Source organism: Pleurodeles waltl, chromosome 1_2 (assembly GCF_031143425.1).
Source record: "Pleurodeles waltl isolate 20211129_DDA chromosome 1_2, aPleWal1.hap1.20221129, whole genome shotgun sequence".
In the NCBI taxonomy this organism is placed as follows: Eukaryota; Metazoa; Chordata; class Amphibia; order Caudata; family Salamandridae; genus Pleurodeles; species Pleurodeles waltl.
The window spans coordinates 641,728,903-641,752,289 of record NC_090437.1 but is presented as its reverse complement, the minus strand read 5'-3'; the positions used below and the strand labels follow the sequence as shown (position 1 = coordinate 641,752,289).

At 41.5% G+C, this 23,387-nt stretch overlaps 1 protein-coding gene across 2 annotated transcripts in view; it reads right to left on the bottom strand.

Moving 5' to 3' along the window:
• Nucleotides 1-23,387, bottom strand: part of PRDM5 (PR/SET domain 5) — a 690,485-nt gene that overhangs the window by 216,539 nt on the left and 450,559 nt on the right. The window lies entirely within an intron of this gene.

Sequence of the window (23,387 nt, the reverse complement as noted above, 5' to 3'; positions counted from 1 at the left end):
ATAGGTGGCTTAGCTGGTGTGTGACGTTGTAATGTAGGGGTGTAGATGGTATCTAGTTGTGACATGCTGTTGGCACTAACGTGGTTCTACCTGGGGGTGTAGTACAAGTAGTTGTAATGTGACTGATGTGTACAGTGTGATGTTATTGTTTGAAAAGCATATGATGACCCTACCTCTCATTCTGTTTTCCAGCATCAGCATTGGCAGGAGAACAAGATGGGGCACAGCCGAGTGGGGAAGCTGCTGGCCACGGGACCTCAAGTCATGTTACCACTGACACCGAGGGACCCAGTGGCCCGGAGGATTAACGTCATCATCTTCGGAATCCTCTTCTAGTGGACACTCCCTGACGGTGGCGGACCCATCTGGTACCACCCTAGCGGCATTTCTGTCCACCACCTCCCTTTCTACCACCACCCTCCCTGTAGCTCCCCACACAGTTGGCCGTGTCCACTCACCCTGTTAGCCCTGATGGACTCAGTGGGGAGGCTATTGACCTCCTGAGGTCTATCTCTGTGGGTCAGTCGGCCATCGTGAATGCCATCCAGGGACAGGCAATTCAAATCCAACAGAGAAATGCATTCCTAGAGGGCATTCATGGTGCACTGTCTGGCCTACAGTGATTCTTTCAGGCTCTGGCCTCCACACTGACAGCAGCCAGTCACTCTTTGTCTACCGTCCTCCCTCCACCTTCCGCTTTCAAATCCCAAACCCCTCTTCCCAGCCAAAGCACACATACAAAAAGGCATGCATTCACCACATCATCCAAGGGTAGCTCAGACAGACATATGCACCACAAGACACACAACCATGCACACAAGTAACATTCAGATGCACACAAAGCAACAGTCACAACCTGCCCTGACACCCCCAGTACCCCCGACTTCACAGACAGCACACTTGACACACCTGGCACACCTGCAGACACCGCACCAACATTCTCATATCCAGTCACTACACCTATCCTATCCACAGACAGCACCACTGCAGACCCTCAGACATCTGCACGTCACCACACCCACAGACACCATAACAAAAATATTCCAGACTTCCAAAAATATCACTCCTCCTTTGTGATTTAACACATTTTACAACATTTTCAAACTAATATGGAGCCATCCCCAAATGTCTGGCATAAATTAGGGGACTCTTTAATTTCCCCTTTTCCCTTTCCACTCTCTGGCATATTTCTCACATCCTCCAAAATCCTTCCACTCTCCAACCATAAAGGATTCTATATTGTTAATTTTCCAATATTTACACGTTTTTGTCACTATTGCAGGTGTTTCTAGATTCCTCAATTTGGCATAATAAAAATATTAATCTGTCTAATTAACGTTCTTACAGAGCACATTCCTACTCTTTCACAAGAGCCTTCTCCCACAATTACCCTGACTCTGGAAACAATAAACCTTTCCTCATACACTAAAGCTTCCCCCATACACAAATACCTTCATTATACACTCCCATTTCATCCTAAATCTAATGTAGAAATAACATGGGAATCAGAATTACAACATTAATTGTCCTTGCAGATCTGGAATTCAATTTGATTAAAAATACACCATATATCTTCTAATGCCAGTGCTACATAATCCTTATATTATTTCTACCATAGGGTATTTTTAATACCATCCTCCCTCTGCAAATACAACCTACTGTTACAAAATAAATGTTGGAAATGTGAAGAAACTACGGGCACCTATATGCATATGTTTTTTCATTGCCCACCAATTAAATCATTTTGGATAACAATATGTAAAATAATTGTATTAATATGTTTGGTAGTTTCTCCTTTTGAAATCCACAATATATTTGTAGGAATTTTTTCAAACAGTTGGATTGGTATGGGCAGATTTGGAAAATTTGTTGATTTGCTTATTGCAATCGCTTTTAAAATTATTACATCTAATTGGAAGGATGCTACAAAGGTTACCTTTACACAGTGGTGGAATTTACTTTGTCACCATCAAAGACTTAATAGAGCATTTGCCCCCTCTACACAACAATTTCATCAAAAGGAAATGTTCTGGACATCTCTCACAACACATTTATCTAGCCCAATTCAATCTAAGAACAATAAGTTTGCCTTTCAGCCACCATGAACTTTTATATATTTATTTATAGCACTGTATTTTTATGAAAATCATAAGCATACGTGTTATATGCACCTGTTCTTTTTATTTTTTGTACTTCACTTTCCTTTCTTTTTCCCTCCCCTTAAAGGTATATTGTATAAAATGCTATGCTATTAAGGTACTACTAATTTAAGTTCATATTATTGCGCTACTATTTATAAGAGCAGTATCTGTTTACTAATGCACATTTTTATTCTTAATGTTAGTGCACTGTGTATCAATTTACCTTATATTCAAATACAGACTCCTTTATTATTATAGACCTTCTGCTTGTTTCATTCAATAAAGCTTATTAAACTAAACAAACAAGAACAGTACAGGAGCACTTATTCATTGAGCAGGGAGCATCATCTCTTAAACATAAAGCCACACATGTACTGCACTCTTACTCAAATCTTCAGGTGGTGAAACTAACTGCAAAACTCTCCTGCCCCCAAACAGGACACCCCGCCCTGAGAGCCAGTCAATTCCACAGTACCCCACAGTGCCACACTGACAGACTGCTCCCATCCTTTTACCTGCATGACAATTGAATGACTCTTCTCATGTCCACAGCAGCCAGTACCTCAATGCAAATGACTGTACTACTGAATACTAATTACTAGAATATTGGGGTGCAATAATATGGAGGACGGAACATCAAATGATAAAATATCAAATGTTTAGTGCATATAGATAAGTGCATGTAGGGAAGTCTAGATTTACCGTTCAATTTTTTTATGATATTTTGTTCTTAATATTGTGCCCCCCTCAATATTCTGAGGTCGATGTTCAGGGTGCATACCAACGCACATGTATGGAGAGCTACTAAAACAGTCTTTGCCTATCACCCTGACACAACTGACATCATTATGCTGGACTTTGCGCAGCTGAACCCCGACTCAATTCCAAAAGAAACACACAAGCTTCACCCAAATCTCATTGCAAAACATTAATATTTGACCACCAACTAAAAGAAGTTGGAAACCCATTCTCAAAGAGCAGGGATTCCTCTAGGGATCCTTTCTCCTTTGAGAATAGTGAATAAGAAGGCTGTGGTCCCATCAACCCCTGCCTAATCCTAAAAATGTAATTTCATTATTTAAACACATCCCATTTTCCTTTCCGGAATGAGGCCTGCATTTAAAAAACAAATTGCTTTATTTACATTAAAAAGCAATTACAGACATGGTTGTCTACTGACACCAGAAGGCCACCATGCCTTTGACTGTAACCAATAATAGTGTGTCGCAATTTGTGACCTGTTTCATTAATATTTAAAATGAAGATCAGATTGCTACCCACAATTCTTTAATTTGTGAACCAATCAATGAATGCATAGATTGGTTAGCAAAGTAAGAATGCAAACAGTAAACGTCAGTGTGAAAATTGCAAATCCTTTTTTACCCCCTACTCCATGTGATAGCTATGAATGTGAGAGTATATCTACCATATGGCCTATATGGATATTGTGCATGCACACCACAGCTGTGCTCTTTTTTCTTTTTGTCACCATTCTTATGCAATCAGTCATGTAATCAGTTAACTACAACTTGAAATCTGGTTTTAGGAATAATGGTACATCTCTGTGCAGCAGAAAACATGGGCAGTTCAAAAGGGCATTTCCCATTGGCAATAGGATAAAATCTCTTAAAACAAAGGCCAGACTACAATTCCTGATTGTTTTCTGTAAGCTGCACATAGATAATTGAGGAGGTTCCTAGGAGATACACAAAGTTATTAGAAATAAAATCCAGGCTGTCAAATAAAATGCACTGAGGATGGTGAATGATAAACTGTACACTTACGACTTTAAAAGGTGTTCCCGAATAACCCAAGTAAGCAGTGATTTCACAGGACAAGAAGAAGAAGTCATTATTCTGTATGAAATAATTCAACCATTAGAACAAATAAACAACAATAAATTAGCTAAAATAACAATAAGACAATATATAACAATAATATCCATCAAAAATACAAACAGATAAAACCTAATTATAAAAAAAAAAAAAAAAAAAGAATTTCATTATAAAAACTCTACATCGTTACGCCAAGTAATAGCCCCCTTCAAGAATGATCCCAGCCCCCTCCACACCAATGCATCTGAGGCCATTTGCAGCCACATAAAAGCAGGGTGATATTGCACAAAACCCTTAGGCCTCAACAGAGGTAATAAAAAAAAAGAGTTCTAAAAGGTGCATAAAAAACACAAAATAATGTAAAATGGGGCCAGGTCTGCAGGGCCACCCCTTCAAAGGGGCAAGGTATAATAGATTTTTCCCCATACTGGCCTGACGGGAAACAAAGATTACTTCTAATGATCCCCAAATGAAATTGAGTAATAAGAGACCTTTCCCTCACATCATTTATCTTTAAAAGATAACGCTCAGGGCCCACCCCCATCTTTAACATAATAAAATCCCTGACCGATTATTTCCCTAAAGCCTCCCCCTCTCTTTTAGTCCCCTGGATTCTCAAAAAGTCATCCTTAACCCAATTTATATCACGGCTAGTCAGGCCCTCAGGATTATCAAACAAATCAGGCTGCCCCAAATCATGGGCCATCTTTCTTATATACGTCAGCCAGGGAATATTCTTTACATTGTCACAGGCCAAACAATCCCTTAAAATCTCCCTATTAAAAGTGGTATGTTCGTAACTCCAGATAGAAATCCATAACAAAAAGGGAGCCAGCTGGATGTTGTCTTGCACAAACTCGAGATCTAATTCCGAATGAAGGCAAAAACCAGAAGTATTTTGGCCAACTCCCAATAGCCTTCTACAGAAATGATTTTCTTCTACAGTAGGGGCTCGGGTGTCCATATACCCCCAAAGTGTTGCACCATACAACAGGACAGGGAAGCATTTCCGCCTGTAGATTTCAAGCAAAGGCTTAATAGGTTTACTTCCTACCCTTACAGCAAAATCAAATGTCGCACCAACTGTAGCATGGAAAAGCACACCCCTTCTGGCAATACAGGGTTTCCAAGAACCTTTATCATCAAAGATGACCACCAAATATGGGAATTCATGAACCCTGCTGATGATTTGATCAGCAATCCTTAGCTCCCCCACCCTCCTCAAGGGTTTGCCATAGACCATAAACTGTGATTTCTTATAATTCATCTCTAGGCCCAAAACTGACATGAAGGAGGCATAAGCTCTAACTACTTTACGGAGACCATTCATAGTGCGGGCCATAAGGACCGCATCATCTGTGTAAGTCAACACAGGGAGATTAATGCCATTCACCTTTGGGACAACCCTACAGTGTGCCATCAGAAAATCCGACAATCCATTTGTATATAAAAGAAACAGAGTGGGAGCCAAAACACACCCCTGGCGAACGCCCCTTGTGTGCTTAAAAGCCTCTGAGCATTCCCCATTAGTCCGCACCCCCACATTTGCAGCCGTTCCTGAGTGGAGATACCGGAGCAACTCTACAATGTTAGGATCCATCCCTAACTGATTTAGTCTCTCCCACAGTATAGACCGATTTACCTTATCAAAGGCACAACTAAGGTCCATAAAGGCAAGGTAGAGGGTGCCCTTCCTAGCTTGCGTATATTTACCAATCATCATCAATAGGTTAAGGCATTGTTCTCGCGTGCCGAGACCTTCCCTAAATCCGTACTGGTCCCGGCTTAAAATTTCATTTCCTAACATCCAGGCCTCGATACGCCTTAAGATGATCCGTCCCAAAATCTTCACAGAAGAATCAAGGAGGGAGATGGGGCGATAAGACTTAGGATCATTCTGATCACCCTTTTTAAATACTAGGATAATACATGCCAATATCCAAGAGGCAGGAATACCCACAGTAACTGCTGCATTAAGAACAGTTAAAAGAAATAGGTGCCCATAGCTGGGGCCTGGATTTATACAAATCCATAGGGATCGAATCCGGACCCGGGGCTTTATTACTAGCGCTACCCTGGATTGCATCAATAACCTGCTGGAGTGAATACCTGATTGCTAGGTTGGGAGCCATTTCATACTCATTATCCCGGTTATTTCTTAGGGGGATTCCCTCAAAACTTCTACAGAAGTAATTTACCCAGGCCTCCAAGGCAATATTGCAGCCAAGGCCCTCAGATGTCTCTGTTCCAAAATAACCTCTTTTTATCACCTTCCAAAACAAACCAGGATCCTTCAGGACTATGGCACGCTCCAACTCTTCCCAAGCTTTTTCTTTGTGTTTTATCACACTATCCCTCAAAGCCCTTTTATACTTAATCCTTGCTTCTTTCACAAGGACCGTATCTCTGGGATGTTTCTTGAGGACCATATTCATGTTTGCCCTAGCGTCGTTACAGGCCTTGTCAAACCACCCACATCTGCACTTACTGGGGCGGCTGCCTATTGAAAATAAACAGTCTCCTACTGCTATATTTACTACTGTTATTGCATCCATAACTGCCTTAGGACTAGGAGCCTCGATCAGAAGTATTTCCATAAACAAATGTAGGTTTTCCCCCACCACCCTTCCTACAACTTTTTGGGGATCTACTGGTTTCCACCAAGCCGCCTGCCCTGATCCCTTATCTCCACTGCTGCGGGCCCACCTCATCCTAATTTACGTAAAGCCTCTGATAGTTTAAAGCAAACTATAAGGGGATTATGATCACTAATACACTCCCCTAGCACCTCTCCTCCGATCACCAGATCTTTCATAGGTGAAGACACGAAGATATAATCAATTGTGGTTCCAGACCCTCTACCCACATAAGTTGGGAGTTGGTAAGTATCTACTACTTCCATGTTACAGAAATTCTGAAGGCCCATCTTTCTAAATTCCTTAATCAGAACCCTGCCTCTAGAATCCTGCATACCATCCGCCGAATAATCCTCGCAGTCACACTTGAAGGGATTTACCACTGTATTAAGACCTCCCAACTTTGCATTAAAATCTCCCGACACAATAGCACAGAATTCCAGCCCCACCTCCTCCATTCTACACTTCAATACCTGAAGAACGGAGAAGAGGGCCCCAATTTGACACCCCACGTCCCAAACAGCATTGTAGAAATTTACCAACAGAACATTAAAATTGTTGGAAAAAATTACCCATACAGGCAATATACCCTGGTGGTTGCAATTGATTTGGAATGCACCCACTATCTTAGAAAAGCGAATTAGGGTAACCAGGCCACCTTTCGAGCGGCCACCAAGAGACTGCACAGCCGGAATTGCCAATCTATCATACCCATCCCATGCAGCCAACCCATCCGACCAGGTTTCCTGGAGCATAATAATATCGTAGTAACACCTAACCCAAGCCTGGTCAGATAACTTGGCATCATACCCCGCAATATTCCATGAAATAAGATCGCACTGCGGAAACGCCCCTTCCCGTGCGATCAGGGTCTCGGTGCATTGTCAATCCACCCCTTCCAAGTCTACATTTCTATTGTTAACAGCTCTTCTGCTGGTTGCCTGCAGGGCATTCTGACCTAGGGGGGGATTCCTGCCAAGTTCAAGAGAAAACTCAGCATCCAGTCGCATATGATCATAGAAATAACCCAGGGGGACAATACCTATTGTTCCTACTCTTGAAGAGGCAGGGCTGTAAGTAGAGAGAAGCCGTTGTGTCAGGCCAGGATATCTAACATTTATAATAATACAATCTTCATTCCCCTCCTTTTTTTTGGGCCCGACCCAATCAATTCTTCTAGCAAACAAAATGTCCTTAAAATCCTTACACGAAAAATCGCAATTTTTGCTCAACCAATATCCAGTCTTATTTATTAATTGGGCCGTAGACTCAATTGCCCAAGGGGCAAGGGCAGGGACATTCGTCAACACCACCACATAAGGGGCACAAGCCGGGGGGGATCCAAAGCAACCAACGAAGACCTGACCTTCGGCAGGTTCTGATTATATTTCCCATCCAGCTGTTGGCAGATCCCCCCAACTGCCACAGATTCAGAATCAGGTTGCCTGCTACTGTTACATCTAATAACGGACCTCCCGCTCATCGGTAGGGTAGTAGATGGAGCCGGTGCAATCTCAACACAAGCACCTTGAGCCCCAGGATTTACAGGATTAACCAATCGCTGTGGCATTTTGCCCAGAGGTTCCAAAGTCCCCGCAGCTTCCTCCTGCAAGATCATATCCTCACTTGGTTGGAATCGACCGGTCGGGCCACACATCCACCTGTACATTGGCTCCATTGACTTCCTTGCCAACATAGCCGAAAAACAGCTTTTTCTATAGCCAATAATTTTGCCACAACAGGGGACAAAATACCCTGAATCATTTCCTGAAATTTTAACAGTAAATTGGTTACATCGCAACCCATAGGCTGGCAAAGTTCAGGGCCACTATTCATCCCCTTAGGGAGATCTAAGAGAGATGTTCTCGTTTTGGGCACCGTTCTCTTTAGTACCTTTTTCTTCCTCGGGGGAGGACTACACTTATCCAAGGGGCAAACCGGGGGAGAGGACAGCAAGCCTTTTACTTCTTCTCAAAGGTCCTGGACCACCAGAGCACTCTATTGTCTCAACATGAGCGTGCTCAGCAGCAGCAGCACAATGGTCGCCCCCAGGATAGGCCACCTCCTGGTCCAAGCCCTCCGGAGGATCGCTAACTACTGGGACATAACACCAGTCCTCCAACTCCATGGATAACCTCCTCTCTGCCAAATCATTTTCCTTTGTTACAACCCCAACAGCTCTTGCGAGGAAGGAGTCCAGTGTGGTGGTTCCACTACCCTGTCTACCACCACCACCACTCAAAGCGCCAGTTAACTGACCCCTTTTCCTACCCATTATGCAATAGTGGAATTTCACTCAAAAAGAGCAACAAGAGTCACAAAAAATAAGAACACAATTTGAATCACAGTCTCACCCACAGTGGAACTCCAGGCGCTGGCAATATTAAATAGTCACCATCCACAGGAAGATGAAAGGGGGGTGGCCCAGCCCAGCCTCTAACGGGCGATGATGGGTGCAAGACGGGCCCGCCCTTGGCCCGGGCTTTGCCCGGGCGCATCCCACGCAGCAGGAGAGAACAATGCGCTATACACGCTCACAGGGGCAGGCTCCGCCCCCTGGTCCGGCAGTTATGGCGTCCCCCGAGGGCCAAGGCAAAGCAGGTTCAAAACGTCCCACGCAGCGGGAGAGAACAGTGCGCTATACACGCTTACAGGAGCAAGCTCCGCCCCCCTGGTCCGGCAGTCACAGCGTCCCCCGCGGGCCAAGGCAAAGCAGGTTCAAAACATCACAGGACAACGAATTGACATGAGACGGTTACACACATTGGCAGTGATTCTAACCGCGGCGGGCGGCGGTCGCCGCCCGCCATGCGGTTACCGCCAAATGACCGCACTGCGGTCACAAGACCGTGGCGGCCATTCTGGCTTTCCCGCTGTGCTGGCGGGCGACCGCCAAAAGGCCACCCGCCAGCACAGCGGGAAAGACCCAGCAACGATGAAGCCGGCTCCGAATGGAGCCGGCGGAGTTGCTGGAGTGCGACGGGTGCAGTAGCACCCGTCGCAAATTTCAGTGTCTGCTAGGCAGACACTGAAATTCTTTTTGGGGCCCCCAGGGGCCCCGCAGCACCCCCTACCGCCATCCTGTTCCTGGCGGGAGACCCGCCAGGAACAGGATGGCGGTAGGGGGTGTCAGAATCCCCATGGCGGCGGAGCGCGCTCCGCCGCCATGGAGGATTCTCAAGGGCAGCGGAAAGTCGGCGGTACACCGCCGACTTTCCGTTTCTGGCCGCGGCTGAACCGCCGCGGTCAGAATGCCCAGCGGTGCACCGCCAGCCTGTTGGCGGTGCTACCGCGGTCATTCGCCCTGGCGGTTTTTACCGCCAGGGTTAGAATGACCACCATTATTTTAAATTCAAATGTATACTGTTTTAGCCCTAAGGAAATGAGTTGACACTTTTAAAAAAAACATGTTTCTTCTGCTTGATAAAGTGCATGCCTCAGATCTTCACAGTGAAGTAATCAGTGATCCCTTGTTCCAATGGGACCTATTCGAATCAAGCACAGCTGTCAGATCAGTGTTTGAATGTGCTGATAACACATATGCTCATTAGGAGATAAAAAGTGCTTGTCTAAACACTGCTATCCTTTCAGTCTTTGCTATAATAACATTTTAGATTTTATTTACCCAGAAGAATCAAGATAACAGGTAAAATGTTTACTAGCTGCCCCATATCTCCATAGCTGGCATTGTTTGGGCTACTAGAAGCGGGTGCATTTTTAAGATAACAGAGACTGTTTTATACGCTATTGCACCTTCTCTAAGAAACCAACATTATTCACCCAAATCTACAGGTGTTTATACACTGACAATCGGGTGGTAATAAGGCACTTAGCTCCACATGGCCATTAAAAAATAAAAGAAAGAGAAAAAGAGAGAGGGTGAGAACAAGAGAGAGAGGGGGAAGAACTATACATCATGTGATTCCAAAAGTCAAAACTTCTGTGTTTTGACCACATAGTTGTGCACTATCACCCACAGTAGAATTTTACCATTCTTAATCGGAAGACATTTCAATGTATATGGTTACAGATATATCCACAAATAGCCTTATACAAAATGCCAATAAACAGGTCAATATTTACTCCTTGCAAGAAATCTAATAAACAACAGAACTTAACCAACCACTTACCTCAACCCAGCCAGCGTTCACTGGTATAATATTGTGGCAAAAACTTGTTGACAAAGCTATTAAAAATGTGTCAAAAATATCTTTCACCAAAATATCATGTTTCTATATATAAAATGTAAATGACAAAAATATTGAATCAAAAATATTGTGGAAGTAAATAGCTCTCACAGGTAAAATATATGTTTTTAAAAACATATAGAGGGCCCGATTACGACGTTGGCGGATGGGATACTCCATCACAAGCATGATGGGTATCCCACCTACCGTTTTAAAAATTCCATAGGCTATAATGGAACTTGTAATACGGCTGGCAGGATATTCGTCACGTTTGTGACAGAGCATCCCATCCACCAAGGTCATAATCAGGCCCATATAGTTTTTAAAGTGGTACATTTAAAATGTTAAAATATATAGAATTCATAATATGTAAAATGAATAGTTTTCATTATTTATAATTATTTCATTATTATAAATATACATATATATAAGTAAACTCCTATGTGTACATATATATATATATAGAGAGAAAGATGTATAGATATATATGTAAATGCGTATACACTAAAATGAAAAGTAATTATAACATTTATGAAATACATTTAATTTGAAACAACTTAGGACTTTAAAATAATTAAACATTTAAAAAAAGTAAAACCAAAAAAAAATTGAACACAATGGAAATATTTACACAAAATACAAAAATAGTGCAATTTAAGAATTTATATGAAATATAAACATACATACTTAAACATTTTATATATATATATATATACTATAAACAATATATTTACAAATAAAGTACAAAAAATATAAACAATAACAAAAAATAAATCCTAAACTCTTCTAATATAAATTTCAATATTTATTTTGACCAGTATAACGAATAGTACAATATTAACCCCCCTCAAAAATATATTTTACTGAAAATAATACAAGCATTCCAAAATAAAATATTAAAATAAATACAAAGAATAATAAAAAACATATTAACAATAATAATGTCAATCTAGTTTCACCAACAGTAGGGAAAGTGTTAGACTTTAAACGAGTTAGATTGACTATTCTCATTTGAGTCTAAGCAACAGTAAATAAAGTGTTGGACTTTGGAGGGGTTAGATTTATTATTTCCACTCCAGTAAAAGCAATAACAGGGAAAGAGATGGACTTCAGAGATGTTAGATTTAGTATTCTCTATGGTCACAAAGACACTAGGGAAAGTGTTGGACTTCGGAAGGGTTACAATTACTATTCCCACTCTTGTCTAAGTCATAGTAGGGAACGTCTTGGACTTTGGAGGGGTAAGATTTACTATTCCCACTCCAGTCTAGGCAACAGTTGTGAAATGGTGAACTTCAGAAGGATTACATATAAGAACACAATTCCTACTCATTTATTATAAATATTTTATTAAGTAATAAAAAAAAATCACATAGAAGAACTGCATACTACAGTATTCACCAAAAACAAGAAAATAGTTTAAATCATAACATAGAGTAAAAAATAATGATATTGCTTATAATAGCATTCAATTCCCTACCTACATAAAAATGAACATTTTATAATACATTAAAATTAACAAATTGGGACAATATAAATAACAATTAAACATAATTAATGACCAATTAAAAGTAAATTTACAATAAAAAAAAATTACCATTAAAATTAAATCAATTATAACCCAATTAAGGTTCCATCCGTTACCCCAAGAACCAATCTACCCACTTCTACATTATAAATTAGAAATTAAATTTAAAAATAAACTAATAAAACACAACTACAAACTTTATTTTAAAAACGTAATAACACTTATACTAACAATACTAGCACCTATAATAAATATTTTATTGAAAACATATTAGATGAATTAGAGAACAACTATTTTACCACTATATTAAAGAAAACTATGTAAGAAAGATTACATTCTTGAAAGCAATATCATATTACAAAACCATGATATTCTTCCCACGATATGTTGATGGTAATAATGTTTTTGAAACAGTATTTAGTATCCACAAAATTTAAAATTCAGTATTCTGACAAAACAACCTGGCCACCTATGATTTAAACCATTTAACATGCATGTTATTCAAAGCAAGATTGGTAAACAAAAACTGAAATAATATCTTTGACTTACTAAGGAGGGGACCTCAAACTTTTCATTACATAAATTTGGTTTGATGAAGGCACAAGTACCACTCTACGCAAGCAAAAGAGTGATAGCTAACTTTCTTAAGAAATCAACTTCATATACAGACTGGTGAAAAGTTGGTGGTTCACAAAAAGACTCAGTCTACAGCTAAACAAATGACTTTTTGGAATGTGCATCAAATCTAGTATAAAGATTTCCATTTGCTGACATCTAATTCATCAATCAACGTCCTCCACATTACATTCCTTTTGTCGACACCCTCTGGACTCAATAGTTCATACTATCACGGATCACAAGAAACTGTATTTAGTAAGGGACATCAATATCTCATTCGAGCACTTCACCAGACCGCTAGCCCTCTCTCTGACACTAGAACAGTGTGAGTTTGGTGGACGGAAAACTCCAACGGCCAAGCTCCCAACAGGGTGGCCACCGCCTATGTGGCGACTTCCACACTGGAGTTATTAAGAATTTCCTGCTAGGTCGGTGGGCGGAAACGTAAGTTTCTGCCTGCTGGCCTAGCAGGAAAAAGGCTTCAGCATTGTTTCTGGCTCGTAATCGACCAACGGCAATGCTGTAGTCTTCAGGGTGCACCAGAACCCTAGCAATGTTCACTGTCTGCAAGGCCAGGCAGATAGTGAACACTGAGATGGTGTTGGCCAAGGGGGCCCCCTGCACCAGTTCTCCGCTCGCCTTTTCATGGCAGTGCTACTGGACATGAAAAGGCTGGCAGAGAACGAAGTCATAATCCCCAGGGTGCTGCCCTGGCAGATTAGGACTGCCACCTACCTCCTGATCACGGCAGAGCTGGCAGCTCACTGGCAGCCAAACCACCAGGGTTGTAATGTGTTGCTTGGACCACTGCATTGGCAGCAGTCTGACCACCATCCGTGAGTCTGGCGGTCTAGTGACTGCCAGACCCATAATGAGGCCCTCAGCTCCTAGCAATTGTCTTGAGTTCCATCCATTCACTCAGCCATACCCTTGATGCTATATTTTCCTCAATTAACTAAAAGCAGCCTGATTGCTTGGAGCGATCATCAGGTCATCCCTTTTTACTGCACGTTTCCATGACAATAAAACCTTGCCCAAGCTACAATTTAACCATAGCCATCAGACACTGGAAAAAATGATGTAAACTTATTCCAAGAATCCATTCCACCTACTAACAACTGGGTCCAGAAATATTCGTAAAACAGTTCCACTAACAGTTAACATGGACTTTTTACAATGTGGCCCCCCCTGTGAATACCATGCACATGCCACCTAATAGGAGAGCTGACTGCTTCATCTCAGATGTGAAACTACAAAAAAGAGAAACCAAACCCCTTGCTCCAAAAACACCATATAATCTACCAAATCTTCATCAAGAAGCCTGGAGGTCTCACCGTGCACAATATATATCAGACGTTGCATGCACAACTACAGCGCCCTTCATAATTGCAAATTAATTAACTTAGACCTGACAGCTTTAGGGTGATCTTCCCCCAATCTTTTTGCCTGTTTGACTCACATTTTGCTGTATCTTTTTGTTGGCTTTAAGACTCTGAGCACTTTACCTCTGCTGAAGTGCTAACGTGCATGTGCTTCTCCCCTAAACAAGGTAACATTAGCGTACCCACAAATTGCATATTTTATTTGCTTGTAAGTCCCTTGTAAAGTGGTGCAATATAACCTGTGCACATAAATTAAATGCTACTAGTTGGCCTGCAGCACTGATTGTGCCACACACTTAAATAGCCCTAAAACATGTCTAAGGACTGCCATCACAGAGCCTGTGTGTGCAATTTCACTGTCACTTTGACATGGCATTTAAAACCTCTTCCCAATCCTTAAGCTCCCCTCTTATTACATATAGGTCATCCCTAAGGTAGGCCCTAGGTAGCCCATAGGCAGGATATGTACTTTTAAGTTTTACATGTCCTGGTATTGAAAAACTCCACAAGTATTTTTTTCACTACAGTGAGGCCTACTCCTCTCATGGGCCAGCAATGGGAATTCCGTAATACACTTTTAAGCAGTTATTCCTGATCAAAAAAGATACATCAAGTTACGTATCATTGGAATGGTTATGATAAATCATCTTTACTGATAAATTTGGATTTAACATTACTCTTTTATAAATGCCACTTTTAGAAAGTGGGCATTTCTATGTTCTTACTGCTCTGTATGCATTGTTGCCTGTCTCCAATACACATCTGGGGTATCTTTGTGCATCCCCTCTAGACAGCCACAAATAAAGAAAGGATGGGTGTGACAAGGGACTCATGTGCATTCATCTGCATTCTAATGTGCTTCCTGGGCAGGAAGGGTTGAGGGTAGCTGACACTTACACTTGAATAGGAAAGCACATATCTCCACACAAAGGGCTTATTATCCCCTACTGGTTGTATGGAGCTAGGAAGAAGGGATCTCTGTGTACTTCAAAAACCCTTCTTTGAAGACACCCCCATTCCAAAGGTACATTTGGGTACAAGAACTGGGGCTCCGACCCCAACAAATCAGTGCATTACTGGAATTGGGAAGAGATCTGCTGGAGTAAAGAATGCTATACTGTAAGAATTGCCACTTTGCCTGGAGTAACTGTTCTGAGGAACTGCTTTTCTGCTTTTCTGAGCTGCCCTGCTGCTTACTGATCTCTGCCCTGCAGAGAAAAAGGACTGGGTCTAGGTCACTTGAATCCAAAGTGACTCCAAGGACTTGATGGCTTGACCTCTATTATTCTGCAGTCTCAGAGAAATCAAAGACTGCCTGCAACTCTCCTGGTGCTGCTCAAATCTGTGAGTCCTACCCTTTCCTGAGGTGCCCCCTCCAGTCCTTGGCCTCAGAAGTAGATTCTGCAGCTGATTTCTGCAAAAACCAAAGCATCATCACCACTGTTCCAGTCAGAACTGATGCATCGCCCCTTCAACCCAACCGTTGTTCGCTGACAGCAGATGCACAATCTGCATGGCCCTAGAACGACGCTCAGCATGACTTGATAATAATGCATTGCATTCATCTCCGTGGAGTTCGACGACCCAACTGTGTGGAAAATATAGACACGTTTCCTTCGCTTTTGCTACTCCACGTAGACACTTGCTCCAGCCAAGATACTTTTTCAGCTGACCCAGCATGCGTGCTGTAGCTGGCTTGCCCTCCATCGTGGTTGGCCTGAACTTTGGATTTGCACCAGTCCCTGGTGACCTCAAATAACTTTTAACCGTTAGTGACTTCTAATCACTATTTTTAGTTTAATCGTCAAAAAATCTTTTTTTTCAATTATTTAAACTTATCTGCTACAACTATGCTGATGATACTCAGTTTAACCTTGAAATCAGGACAACATCCACTGGACAAATCTTCTTGGCTCAATAAATATGTATTAGCAGTGGAATGCTGTGGAACACTGCAGGATAGAGAATACTCTCAAACTCAGCTCCTCCAAAAGAGAAATACTCTCTTTGGATCATAGTAACACCTAAACCCCATATCTTATTGGCTGTAGGAAATGAGAAAGCTACCTGTCACATTGACTAAAGTAAAAGTGGAGTCATTATGGGCTTCAACCTTCTTCTTCATAGACAAATCAACAACCCAAAAAGAGACTCCATTGATGTGGTGAGAGTCCTATGTTGCAGTAACTCCTAATTGGAACTCTCATGTAAGATACAAACATTTTTAACTCTAGTGATTAAAGATTGAACTACACAAATTACTTCTACACGAGACTGATTAAAACCATCAATTGCCAAACTACAATTAATTAAAAACCCTGCAGTTAGACATGCCTCAAGCACAGACAAACAGGACCATATCACAACTGTCCTCAAAGTACAAGATGTATTAACTGTGACTAGAAAAATATCCTTAAAAACTCTTTGGATCACACATACTGACTCATGGGATGGGTTCTGGTGTCTTACAAGAGAAACTCAAGCTATATAATCAAAGGAAACTCTTATATCAAAAATATTTTCTAGTTTCCACAATATCTGCAGAGAAGAGTGTTGATTCACAGTGCACACATGCACATTATGAAGTAAACTGCAAAGAAAATTTGATCCATCTACAAAATTTTGCAACCGAGAATAGCTATACATTCATGGATTATCCAGTAACCAGACTAAAGCGTCTTTAAGGCCACATACCAGGCTGGTTTGTGTATGCTGACTGTAATCCTAATTTCAAACTACTCTGCTTTCTGACACACTGTTAAAACATGCTCACATGCTGCCTTTATCAAGTTTGAAAGCACACCCTCTGGTCATCGCTCACAACATCATTAGGCAACGATAACAGGTGACACCGCTACCAATGCCCTCAACTCATCCATGCACCTTAGAATCAGAATCATTAAAATCTTGTCTGCAAAGCACTTTGGGATTCTGTTGAACAATCGAAAAGCAGTGCCAATATGATAATATGCAATGCAATACTCTTAAAGTATTGGACACTGTAAAGAAGAGAAAGATCCCCCATTCATCAATATTCTTTCACATTTTTTCCCAAAAGTAATTCCTCTTTTACAGGTCTTCCCTTAAGAATCTTCAAAACATGTAGTCAAATGTGACGAGGAATCACATTTCACACATAAATTGGTTGCAGCAGGATACTCTGAAAAATTGTGTATGTTGTACATGGTTGTATACAAATGTAGATCCTTTTAAGGCAACTACTGTGCATGGGTATGTGACCTATTTTTATTTGCATTTCTCCTAAGAAGACGATAGTCTGATCACTCTCCTTCAGGCTAGCTAAAAAACCTAGATAAATGAAGGATCTTCTTGTTAATTTATAAGTGTACCTTGGAATATTTAACTGTAACTTCATTACCATAAAATAGTACCACATTTAATGCCATGACAACTCTACATTTAACAATTTTTGACCAAGAGCTCTCAAATTTAAAAAAGGACTGAAAGGCAAGAACTCAGATTTTCCCAGTTGACCCTGTAGCCAAAGAGAATAGAGTATTGATCTGTAATCACCATGAAGTGGGAAGTTGGGAAAGAGATCACCTTTGTCTATTAGATAAGAATACTAATGATATTTGCTTAAATTGTATTGACAGTATATAGTAGACAAAGAAACACAGATCTTAGTACATGACCTATGTTGGCCCAAAGAGATACTAGAGCAAAAATAAAAAGAAACATAGGTCAATAGAGGCAAAAAGAGAAAAACAGCATACAATAAAGGGGGCTGAGGATTTGTGGTTAAAGCATATGATTTGTGTTACATTTTGTGACCTTCAAGGAGGTGAAAAGAGCTAATGTAATGTGGTCCTAAAACACCAAAGATGCTATAAACAATATCAAGTCCTGGAAAGGACAAGCAGATGAAGACTATCATAAGTTTGTCTCATATGTGAGGTTCTTCAGTAGAAATGAAGGATCTGCATTGTAGACAAGACTCGCAATTGAGAGGGACCACTGACACACATGAATAAAGGAAAGAGTGGGTGGATCATGTTAAGAGCTCCTGTCAATGCATAAAAAGGAGAACACTATATACCTGAAAAGACATATCTCACAGAACTGAGGGGCATATTTACAAGAAAATGGAACATCAGTCCTGATGCACCACTTTTCTTGTGTCGCCCCTGCCCCACCTAATGACACCATGTGGTGCACCATGGAGGTCGTTAGGACAATAGCATCAACATTTTTGATGCTATTGTGGCACTTTGAGCAGGTGTTAAAAATGACAGAAAAAATGGAAAAGTGAATTGTCATAAATTTCACTGCACCATTTTTCTAGTCCTCCCTTCATCAAAACAGCCCCCTTGCATACATTATGCCTGACACAGGCATAATGTGGTGCAGGGGGAAAAGCCACCTTAGCGCTAGCTTAACATAAAAAAATGATGCTATGGCAGTGCAAAGTGGTGCTCGGGGCTTGTAAAGATGCCCCTAAATATGTTATTGAAAACTTTTATGACTGTCAAACATTGGTCATTTATGTCCACTTACTACAAGCTATTCATTGTATTCATATCTGAATGCCAATAAATATCAGTTGATTGCATTCAGAAATCTTTAAAAAAAGTTTGTCTGGGAGTAGGCAGTTGTTCTAGGGAACTAGTGAGAATAAAGAAAATTTTCTTTTTACAGGCAGACTTGTTTCATGTATGAAACAAGGCTTTTTATTATTAGGAGTATAAATGCCTTTTGTACCACTATACAGCAATCCCCTACAACCACACGGGCCGAGAGTGCACTAACCCAGAGTCATGTACAATAAAGATCAAAGCTGTAGCCTACAATCCTAGGTCTGGCAGTGAAGAACAGGGATTCAAAGTAGTAAGAACAAACAACAGAACATAACACTGCAGGCCATCCCCCAACCCTTACTGTGTATAGCATAGTGATTGGTAATCAAGCAGTGAGCTAAGTCAGTCTAGAGAGAGTGGTGGCTGGTCATCTCTTTTCCCACCCTTTGGCCCCCCTATGTGGTGCATCCGAAATCAAGCAGAGAAGTTGTAAATAAGACGTGCAAGTCAGCCCCCTAAACTCCTGTGAGAAGATGTTATTGAAAGGAGCCCACATGTCAGCGTTTTGGGATTGATCAGGAGCTATAGCTAGGGACAGTTTGTCCATTCCCAGAATAAACCACAAATTATGTTGCCACCAGGTGTTTTCAGTGGTTTTATCAGTGCCCCAGTTCGAGAATATGACCTGGTGGACTGCATTCAGGGTCAGAGCCATCTCTCTGCCCCTGCACCAGTGCAAGGGGTATGCCAGAGGATTGGTGAGCCTTAGGACAGTGTAAGCCAGGAATCACAGGATTGAAGTAGCAAAGGCACGTTCAGTATCATTAAGGACTTGGTCACAATAGCGAGCAAGCTTTTGACAATTCCACAAAGGATGCAATAAGGTGTCAGTGTTGCAATGTTCAGGCTGCCAATTTCTGCAATCTCGGGGGAGCGGACTAGGTACCAATATGTTGCAATATGTAGCAACCTTGTAAGCAGTTTCCGTGCCAGCGATGTTATGTGTTGTGTTATGTGCACTGTAAAAAATGTCAGCCCATTCTTTGTTGGAAAGAGTCCTGCCCAGTTCTGCCTCCCACCTAAGCTGTCCTTTGGTCTTAGTTACAGGCTTATTGTTGATCTTAAGGATAATCCATCTCGGGAAGAGCAACAACGGTCGTCTCCCACCAGTGCACATTCAGGCACCAGACGCTCAGTGGTGCAGCTGGAGATATTGGACATGATCTGGATCTGTCAGGGAATAGTCAGCCCTCAGTTGCTTGAAGGAGAGGATCCCTAATGCATCTAACGGGGCACTATAAATGCGGCCAACCCATTTGCAGAAATGGGTTCCGAAGTTGAAGTGCCATAGAGTGGCAAAGAGGTAAGACCAGTATTTGCGGTCAAATGCTTTCACCGTGTCAATAGGCAATAAACGCGCCTCCTGTCGTGACTGCATCACCTTGCCTATTAAGTGGAGTATGCACTTGGTGCTGTCACTCACCTGGTCTGTAGGTATGAATGCGGCCTGTACTGGCTCGATCAGGGGGGGGGTTAAGGCGGGATGGCAGGATACTCGCAAATAGTTTTGCGTCTATGTTTAAAAGGGAAATTGGTCGATATGATCCGCATAGGTCAGGGACATTGCCCGGTTTCAGGATGATCGAGATGGAAGCGTCCAGCATGGAGTCTGTAATGCTGCTGAGTCAGATTCAACAGGGTAAGCAACAGAGCTAGTTCATGGCAGAAAGTCTTATAAAATTGAGGTGTAAAGCCATCTGGCCTTGGTGCCTTCATGGGTTTCAAGTGAGCTTTAGCTGAACTGACTTCCTCTACATGGATAGGATGGTCTAAAGCCAAGGCGTCTGTCTCGGGTAGAGGGGTGAGGGCGATGTCCCTAAGAAACATAAGGGGTTTACCACTCGGACTCTCCGTAGAGCCATATAACTCGCTATAGAATGAACGGAATGCCTTCGCTGGTTCAGTGGCCGTGAACATAGTGGTAGAGGGCCCTGTACAGATCAATTTCACCATGCTGGAGTGGCTGTTGCTATGCAGTCCTTTAACAAGCATCCATCCGTTGCAGTTACTGCTGAGGGAGAATTTATGTTTGAATTGCAGCATTGTATATTCAGTCCTGTCTTGGTCTAGGTGTTCAAGAAGAAGCCGGGTCTTTTTCAGCTCTCTCCACACCCTCTATATATAATTAATAATTGAGAAAGTATTCAGTGAATATATAGGCGCTACCGTCTATTGATAGCAGACTGACTCAGAAGGTGCACTGATCAGGGTGAATACCTCCAAAGACCCCAGATACCAGCAAAACTGGTCAATTTACAATTTACACAAAATACCAGGCACACAATCAACCAGTAGACCATATATTTTTACATTACAGTCCATGCATTTAGTTCACAATATTATTTCCACTTTATTAGTCAATATGCCCAAATGGCAACTGATGCGTCCACAGATAATTTCATACAAAGTCCGATGAAGTGTGTCACATAGTTCAACAGATAAATTTCAAGTGGATTTCGCATTAAATCTCCAGTATAACTTTACAGATCCAGTATAACCTTTGAATACTTTTCAGATCCAGCCAGCCAACACATGTTTCGTCAGGGATATTATCCCTATGACTTCATCAGGGCTGTAATGATGTATGACACACAAATTAGTCAAGTTCAATTCAATACAATTGTTGTAACTGCTGTGATTGGCCATGCGGTGTCAAATGGGTGATCATTTAATACCATAGAATCTAGATCGAATTTCTTTACATTAGTGTGACAAATCTACTCCCCATACTGTGCATGAAGTGACCTTGTGCTGAAAAATTAAAGAGATTAAAGATAGCCATGCAAGCTAATTGGCAAACACCGTATCTCATGAATATGCACAAACCACTGTGTCTAACACCAATAGGGTCAATATCACTGACCTTATTGATATATTTGTCCCTCCAAACGTAATCTCACTACTTAGCGTTGGTATACTGATTTCAATGCAATGTATCCACAGTCAATAATAATGTATTTTAGTTCACCTGTCCAAATAGCAGAACGACACTATAAGGTACAGCCATTAGAAATGCCATTGTTTCCTCTGTATTGCATAGTGCAATACCTGTCTCCATATGCTCTATATTGTATAACGTTCAAATCGTAATTGTATAAACATAGTCACTCTATTCATAACTTCAAGCTGCCGATATGATCATGCAGGTAAATTGTAACGTGGTTCTCCCGCCAGGGATCAAAACACCTTAACACATCACTCGTGCGTCCAAAGATACGCTACCACCATTAGCAAAATCAGAGTCGTTCATCAGGACAGCACATACCCAACTCTGCACAGTAATCATCTCCCAAAATGTCACTAGTCGCAACTATTAAATGTAAGCAAAAGAACATCCATAATGGTTTAACAGCCTGAGTCCCGATTGTATAAAGCTCAGGATTACCACTTACCTTCAAAGTCTGTTATGTACTTCTTAGAGATTCAAAATTGGTGGATGTGAGTACGCTCATCACTCGAGCGTGACCCGCATCGGAGATTAAATAGCCGCATCCTCGCGTCGGACGCGGGTACGCTAAATCCATGTGTGTATGTCCTTTCTATATTTCCATTCCAAAGCATGGAAACAGAGAGAGGACTTAGATCCCCTAGCTTCTCTCTCTGCACTACCAATATATAAGCCAGCAAAATACTACAAATTAATTATAGCATTGTAATCAACATCCTATTTCTACATAATTATCCTATTGAGTCTAAAACAGTACAACACAGTATCAAGCAAATTCAATGTACGGTTAAATCCTATTCTTATGAATCACAATTCCTATGACTACAAAATAATAACTTAAAACCATTATCATTTGAAAATAGTAACAAAACAATCATAAACTGAGCAATTCTCTATTCCCAAATGGGTCAAGTCTAATACCCCTAGATCTATTTGATGTACACTAGACCACAATGTAGTATATAAACATAGAATTCAAAGACTCATATAGAGATGGTCCCAAATCACCATGATCATTCCTAAACCTCAGAACTACAAGTTCAAGTTCCCAGGAAGTATTCCAGCTCATGATCTGTATTGAGACCCAACTCCACCACCTGTGATTTCATAATCCAGAGTGATTCTCTACGTCTAAGCCTCTGTCCGCCATCATGCATGTGAGTGGCCTCCAGTTCTGCCGCCTCCTTTTGAAGGGATTTATGTTTAACACTGTTGCAGCAGTTGTTCTCTATCATCTCCCCCAGCACCACCAGCTTCAGGGCCTCCCAAATGGATGCCAATGGTATCTCAGCCGACTCATTGATTCTCAGGAAAGACGCTATCAGTGTTTTAAGAGAGCCTACAGTAGGTTGAGACTGCAGGATGCTGTCTCACAACTGCCAGGGGGAGATCGCTAGATGTTCTATGGGAAGTCTAATGGAGAAGTGCAGGCAGCATGATCTGAGAGGGAGCATGGTGCAATGGAGACATCAGTTATGTGCTCCAGGAGGGAAGGAGTGGCAAGGAAGTAATCAA